The following is an 8130-nucleotide window of genomic DNA, read 5'->3' on the forward strand; positions in this document are numbered from 1 at the left end:
AAAATCCAAATCCAAACTCAGTCTATGTTAACAAGAACTCACAACATTTTTATTGATTTAATCCAAAATTATAATATTTTTACAAAGGGAACATTCTTAATTCTAACTGGGGAGTCTAAAAGCCATTTGCTACATTAGTCTACTGCAGATTATTTAAATGATGCTGTCTATCACTGTTCCTCAGGAAATAGATTCTGAGGCAGAAATGTGCTTACCAAAGGTTTGCTGAGTAGTATCTTTAAAAATAATATCTTTAAAGGAGTGAGGGAAGTAGAACTGATTGAAGAAGACATTGAACTCATGCAGTTTCAACAGAGCCATCAGGCAACTTCATAGAGATTTGCAGAGCTGAAATGCCTTTTCAGATGTGTCCTAACTCAAGGTGTCAGACAATCTCTTGTACCCTGGCCGTAAATAGTCATTAGATCCGTGCTGACCCTAGGGAGGAAGGCTATCCTTGGAAGATGGACTTCCTTCATCAGAAGGCAACTTCCAGATGAGAGGATGCTCTAAGGAGTTGGGAAAATTAGGACTGTGGTCCTGAAGGAGGATCTGGGCACCCAACAGTATTTGTTCACAACTCTGTAATAATACTGTACATCTAGAAAACTTGCAACATCAAAATGCACCCCAAGAATAACTTTCTATTAATGTATTCAAGTTATTCCATGAAATGTACAATACAATCTTATCTTTCCTTTATAAACAAAACTTTCCTTTGTAAATAAAATTCCCCATTTTACATGAGCAGAATTTCAAGAATAAGCAAATGAACACTCTAAATTCTATTCTTGACTTAGCTAACACTTACACATCATTCATGTTTCAGGTAAGTATCAATTCTTTTGAACTATTTCTTAATCCAACACCAGGGGGGTCCCCTTCCTTTCACCTCTATTAAGTTCCTACTCCTGCAGCATTGCAAAGGCCCTTATTCTACTAATGGGGTACAGGAAATGCTACCTCAAAATATGGCACCTTGACATACTGAGTATTTTAAACTGAAGGAAATTGGGCAAACTGCAGAAGCAGGAAGGTCTCTCTAACCTTCTTTTTTTTTTTTTTTTTTTTTTTTTTGAGATGGAGTTTCACTCTTGTTACCCAGGCTGGAGTGCAATGGCGCAATCTCGGCTCACCGCAACCTCTGCCTCCTGGGTTCAGGCAATTCTCCTGCCTCAGCCTCCTGAGTAGCTGGGATTACAGGCACGAGCCACCATGCCCAGCTAATTTTTTGTATTTTTAGTAGAGACGGGGTTTCACCATGTTGGCCAGGATGGTCTCGATCTCTTGACCTCGTGATCCACCCACCTCGGCCTCCCAAAGTGCTGGGATTACAGGCTTGAGCCACCGTGCCCGGCCTCTCTCACCTTCTATCATCTTAACATGCCCCAGTTATACTCCTTACCCCAAGCCTGTTCTTCCCACAGGTCTTCTCTGTACCTGGCAATTCCATCCTTCTAAGGAGTCAGGCCAAAAATCTAGGAGTTGTCCTTAACCTTCCCTCTTTTTTTCACATTATATATCTGTTTCATTAGCAAATTCCATATTCTGTAACTTCAAAATGTATAAAACAAGTCTTCTGAAATTTACTACTAATATCCTGGTCCAAAACGATGCTACTTCTTACCTGGACAATTATATACTGTGTACCATGGTCTCCTTACTTCCACCAGATCCTGCCCCCAACAATACATACTCAATCCAAGAGCGGAAATGGTGTTTCTGATATGAGAGCCAGATCACTCCTCTCTTTAGGCCATTTAAAATATTCCCTTTGTTAATTACAGTAACTATTCCATTTCTTTCAATGTTCTGTTCAAATGTCACATTCACCTTGAGGACTTCCTTTATTAGCATATGTAACATAAACCCTCCCTTCCAAATGACACCTATTCTCTCTTGTGTCCCTTATTTTTTTCCATAGCACCTATCAACTTCTCATATGCTATCTGTTGCCTATTTGTTTATTGTTTGTCTGTATCTCTAGACTACAATAGTCATAAGGGCAGATATTTTGTCTTTTTCATTTCCTGTATCCCCTATGCCTTAGAAAAAAATGCCTAGCCTATAGTAAGTGCTAAGTAAATGTTTATTTGATGTATGAATGAATATATTGATCAATATATATGGATAAGTTATCAAAGAAACTTTGAATGTCAATCATGGGTTAATAGCTTGGTATAAAATAGATAAAAACAGAAAAACATAGTCCTAATGAAGTTTATATTCCAGCAGGATATAATATTTGCTAAATAGGCAAACCAACAAGTAAAATAAGTTTTGTATAGGTAGTAATAAGCACTATCTTTGTTATTAAGTGAATAAGTACAGTGATAGAATAGAGATTAACTGGAGTGGAGATGTTGACTAATTTAGACAGGTCTGTTTGAGAACCTTTGTTTAAGGTGGTGATGTTTAAGTTCATATTGGAAAAATGCCCAAAAGAACATTCTGGCATTCAAAGAACAAGAACAAGGCAAAGAGAAGTAGAAAGATGTCAAGAAAAGAGAGAGTTAGGGGAGCAAGATGTCCAACACATTTGCATGTGACAAGGACTCTTTCACTGCAGTGGTTCATAAACAATGCCAGTTCAAGCAGAAGACACATTCTATAGGAATTTTTGCTGTTGTTGTCTCAGTTGACCACAAGCCCATGGTAACAGTGCCGTTTCTCATGCTTTGGAAATGTTAGGACTTAAAATTGGATACCCTAAAATATGGTTCTTTGACTTGCTGGACTAAAGAAGCAGCCTCGAGGCCTCTCTGACTCCCACCCCAACCCCATCCCCTTTGTCTGTTACTCCTCTGTCTCTCCCAAAGCACAGAATGAGGCTGTTCTCTGAAGTTCCCTTATCTACGTAGAAACCAGATCTCCAAAAATGGAATGCAATTGCCTTCAGTCTCTTCTCTGAAATTTCATTAACCAGAGAAGATTAAAATTCATATAACAGAGAAAGAGATTGAAAATTAAACACCACACCTAGGGTCCAGAAGGATTTCAAACTTTGTCCCAAACTATATTTTGTTCTCTGGTCCCATTCAATTTTGAAAGAGAATCATTCACAAGACAATGTCTGCCTCCTGAGTCCATTCTTTCTTCCCCCAAAGTTATTTCCTTCTATACTCCATCTCTCCTTCTCCTATAAAAAAGTGTGTAAGCATCTACACTGCATTGGGTTATTGGGCATTCTGCTGCAATTTCCCAGTATTATGCATGTTAAAATGAATTTGTATGGCTTTTTTTTTTTTTTTTCCTATTGATCTGCCCTTTGTCAGTTCATTTTTTGTGAACCTTCAGCGGGTGAAGAGAAAATCTTTCCCTCATGGCCCTTACAAGCTTGGCAAAGGGAACAAGGTAAACCAAATCCACTCTGCTCTTCTGGGAGCTGCAGTCAAGGGAACCCAGGACCTGAAAGCCAGCAAAAGGGTCTTACCAATCAAATTTCCAGTGGATCTCTGTCTGTGGAATTTTGTCCAGCAGACAATAAAAATTCTGGTTGTCTCTCTCTCTCTTTTTTTTTTTTTTCCAAATTTAAGATTAATGCAAGAAAAGACTTTGTATGACTAATGTTAGGTGTGGCAACTCTTGTGTGTGTTTTTTATAAATATTCATATATGATCCTTTTTCTTTCTGGAAATATACTTTTTTCCTTTGTCTTTGACTTCCTGTGTCATTTTGTTATCAAGAGAGGTACCATAGGGTAGAAAAGGGCTTACCTATAAGCCCATTGTCTGAGCCTTTCACAAAGTAGTAAGATTTATAGTTTTCATCAGACTAGCTTCTATTTAGATGACTTGTGCTCTGGATCCTCAAAATAAAAATCAGATAAGGTTGTCTTCTGGTCTCGTTTTATGTCCTTGAGAGCTTGACTTACAAGCAAGTGAGAGCACTCTCTCTTTGTCTGCACCATTCAGGGGTACATGATTTTCAGGTCATGTTCAGTGGTCAGATGGAAAGGTATGGGAACCCCAACACATATAAAATATGAAGCAGCACACTCTTTTTTCTAAACATGCCAAGCTCTCAGGGGAGATTATCTTATTTGAGAGTCTCATACATAAGGGAATTTTGTTACCTCAATTTTTTTGTTTGTTTAGTGTGGAGAAAGTCTAATCCCAGACACGCCTGCCCAATGTCACAGATTAGGGGTTATGTGACTAGAGGCAACCCAACATGTCTACAGGCCCATGTGCTCATGAGGAGATTGGAAATATTATTCTCACAAATAATATCATTCTTTTTTTTTCTTTTTAGCAATCTAACCAAAACATTCAATTAACAAAAAATATTACAATAGCAGAGAAAATAATAATAATAACAATAAAGAGAAATTAGAAGTGGGAGTCAGGGTAGAAAAAAAATGCAAAGGCCTTGGTCCCTAGGAGACCAACACTCCAGCTGAGCTGGCCTTAGCCCCAGCCCCTTCTGAGTTTTCCTTGGCTGCTGGCTTCTCATCTTCTCCCATGAGACGAATGTTGCGCTTTTCCCGGAATTCATTTAGTTCTTTTCCCTTGGCCTGAAGCTGCTGTGTCAGTGTCTCAGTGATCTTCTGTATCTGCTCCTTGTTGTTCTCCAAAGCAGGAAGCACCTCTTTGACAGTTCGCTCCACGAGCACTCCTCCAACCATGCGGTAGCACTTACGAGTTTCATCTACCTCCTTCAGTGTATCGATCCCTAGGCTGTGCTCATTCAACTCCATCTCCAACTCAGCTGCTTTGGATGCCAGGCCCCGCTGTTCCTGCCGAAGGCGGTTAAAGCCAGCAATCACCTGTTCTGCGGACACCGCCCCCTTCCCCGCGCCGCTCCCGCTGCTCTTGCCGGAGCGACTGCTGTTCTCCGCTATCTCCATCGCCCGCTGGTTTTCCGGCCCATAATATCATTCTTAACTGCCCATGTAACAAAGATCTTTTGCTATGTTAGCATATCTCTGGAAATAAATTTTGGTGGAAGTTGGGGGCTGCCTCTTCTATGCCCCTTCCAGAAATATGTCTTGCTTAAATGGTTAAAACTTACTCTACGCCTGGAAAATTAATTCCTGGTCTTACTGTGAAGAGGTTTATTGGACTGAGTAGTCACTGACATAAGTACACAATTAGAAATATTCATTGTCCATGGTCAGACAATAGAACTTTCCTATTAAGATTCATACATCTGAAAAAGCTTTTGCAGATATCTCACCCTAAGCAATTGCCTTATTTGTATTTATGGGATGATCCAATTTTAAGATACATAATAATGTCATACCTCACCTAAGAAATAGTTTTGAGAAAGTTAAACAAAACAAAAAACAGAAATGTAACCTAGATCCAAAGTTAATATCATTTATACACTCAAACTCCCTTCTTTGGATTCCCTGCATGATTTATAAAACTGTGCCACTCCAGCCTATGGTCTGGTAGTTAAGATTTCATTATTTTATTGCTGTGGTCTGGGTTTAACTCCTGGTCAGAAAACTGGTCTCCTAGAAATGTAAATAACTATGTGATTCAAAAGAGACATGCCTTCAGTCACCACTTGAATCTGAAGCCACAAACAAGCCTGGCAGGCCACTCCCAGGTGGCAAGGGGCAGGTTCTGCTCCTGGGGAGCAGCTGCTATGGCTCCCTTCACCTCCGTTCCCTTGGCTCAGGTAAAAGGCTGGCTGCTCAGACAGCAAAACGTTTGCTGCTTGTCCTAGATAAAATCCTAATAATAAAATATTTAAATGTTTTAAAGCTGTATGGGCAGAATTTGGCTCAATTAATAGTAAATATTTCAACATTTACATATATTTTTAACGTCTTTGTTCTCTTTTAAATTCTATTTGTCATATGGAAACATTTTAGTTGACTAGACCCACCCCCTTCCTACATTTTTTCCCCCTCTAGGTCTGTTAATTAGAATTATGTTGGCCTTTTTGAAAACTTATGATCTCTCCAAACTGGCTCCTGTAAGACTTGTTCTTGGCCAGGTACAGTGGCTCGTGCCTGTAATCCCACCACTTTGGGAGGCTGAGGCAGGTGGATCACCAGGTCAGGAGATAGAGACCATCCTGGCTAATATGGTGAAATCCTGTCTCTACTAAAAATACAAAATATTAGTCAGGCATGATGGTGCATGCCTATATTCCCAGCTACTCGGAAGGCTGAGGCAGGAGAATCACTTGAATCTGAAAGGAGGAGGTTTCAGAGAGCTGAGATTGCACCACTGAACTCCAGCTTGGGCGATAGAGCAAGATTCTGTCTCAGAAAAAAAAAAAAAAAAAAAAAAAAAAGACATGTTCTTTCATTTACTTCAGCCCCTCCTTTTTTTTTTGTCACATTTAATATCACTTGAAGTAATCTAAAAAAGACTTCTAGTGACCCTAAAACCATCTGAAGCACAACAACAAAAAACAGCATCACTGACCCCCTCTTCTGGAGTCCTCTGTCTTTCTCACAGCAAATCAAGCATCATAAACAGATTCCTCTCTGATCTAAAGCCTGGCTGTCTTTCACATTGAGGTTCTGATCTCTTTAGCTTTTGAATACATGTGTGTATATATCTATACATATGTTTGTGTATTGTCTAAATGGCAACAAATAGATTTAGCATAAACACTCATAAATTAAGTAAATATGAGCTCAAAATCTTTTAAATTCATGTGATTTTAATAATCTTTGGTAAATAAAGTTAGTTTTACAATTTAAAAAATTCTGATTTTAATGTAGACATTTTTGCCTGGGCCTATGGGTCAGACAGATTCATACTGTCTCTAATAGATGTCTTAAGGTCATAAAATAGTTGCTTCTGTAATATTTTGTTGATACTTGCTTGATTGGTCTGTGAGTTAAAGCTATGAGGGCTTCTTGCTGGGGTTTCACATAGCCTTGGGCAAATCTTGGTATAAGCTTATGTCTTTGGTTTTGAGCCTTTTGATTCTGAGGTCAGATATGTAGGCATGGTGAGGCCTGAGGACGTATGTGTGTCTGCAGCCCCTGAGCTATCAGCTGTAGGGTAGAGTCAAATCCTACATGGCCCAATCCTCCATTGCCCAGCTCTGCCTCTTGGCCATGCTGAGAGGAGCTGGATAATCCAGTGTCATCTTCACAGTCTGTCCTCAGTCCTGGGCTCCATAGCTATTGTGTAAATCCAGACTCAAAACAACAGTTAATGAGGAAGGAAGAGCAGAATTTTGCTTTTTCAAAAGAAAAAAAAAAATTTTACATAGCTAACTTTATTTTTAAAAAACAATTCAAATGTATTTGTTAAAAACGAATAAATTAGATGAATATAAATGGGATAAATGTTCTCAAATGATCTTGTCATAATTTCAAAAATCTTTTGAGTAATTTAGAATCTTAAAGTCATGTAATGCTAAATGAAGTAATACATAATCATAAAATATCTAGGTTTTTCATAAAATATTAGAGAAATAAAATACTGGAACATAAATTGCTAAATATAGGTCTAAATTAATTTGCATTTCAAAATTTATTTTAAAAATAAAATATTTGGGCATGTGATTAAGTGTTCTACATAAAAGTGTTCTATAAAAAACTTATATTTCTAAAAACTATAAAACAACTTCATTTTACAAATACTAATATAAAAATTTAAATTGCTTACTTCCTAGATTTATCATGGTAAATTAGAGTTATTAAAAGTTAAAATTCTAATTAATATATGTAATTGAAACTACTAAAAATAAAAGTATACAGAGAGGATAAGATCTGTTTTTGGTGAAAAAGATTTAAAAAAGACATAAGAAGGGGTTTCCATTACATGTAATTTATCTAGACATTATTTAAATGTTTATAAATTAAGGAATAAAATGATACAAGTAAAACTGAACAAATAAAAAATTATGTATTATAAAAGGTAAATTTCCTAAAATAAATTGTATGTGTAATAAAACAGATTAAATTAAATAAGTTTATTATAAAGTTTCTTTTTTTTTTTTTAATTGAGCCTTAGTGTCAAAAGTACATGAACACAAACTAAGATGTGATGTTCTCCTTTAAATGCCTTTTTCTGTAATAGTGATAAAAGTTAATATTTTTTGTTCACCATTTGAATAAACTTAAAAATACTGAAAAGAGAAAGAGAAACAAATTCTGTATGCCTTGCTGTTTTTATTGGGTCTTCTGATTATTTGAGTAACTAAATGTCT

General features: G+C 37.3%; 1 pseudogene; it reads right to left on the reverse strand.

The window, feature by feature from the left end:
• Nucleotides 1-4234: 4234 nt before the first annotated feature.
• On the reverse strand, nt 4235-4852 carry LOC101045957 (prefoldin subunit 2 pseudogene; annotated as a pseudogene).
• Between the last annotated feature and the right edge of the window lie 3278 nt (nt 4853-8130).

This window comes from Saimiri boliviensis, chromosome 13, assembly GCF_048565385.1.
Source record: "Saimiri boliviensis isolate mSaiBol1 chromosome 13, mSaiBol1.pri, whole genome shotgun sequence".
Classification (NCBI taxonomy): domain Eukaryota; kingdom Metazoa; phylum Chordata; class Mammalia; order Primates; family Cebidae; genus Saimiri; species Saimiri boliviensis.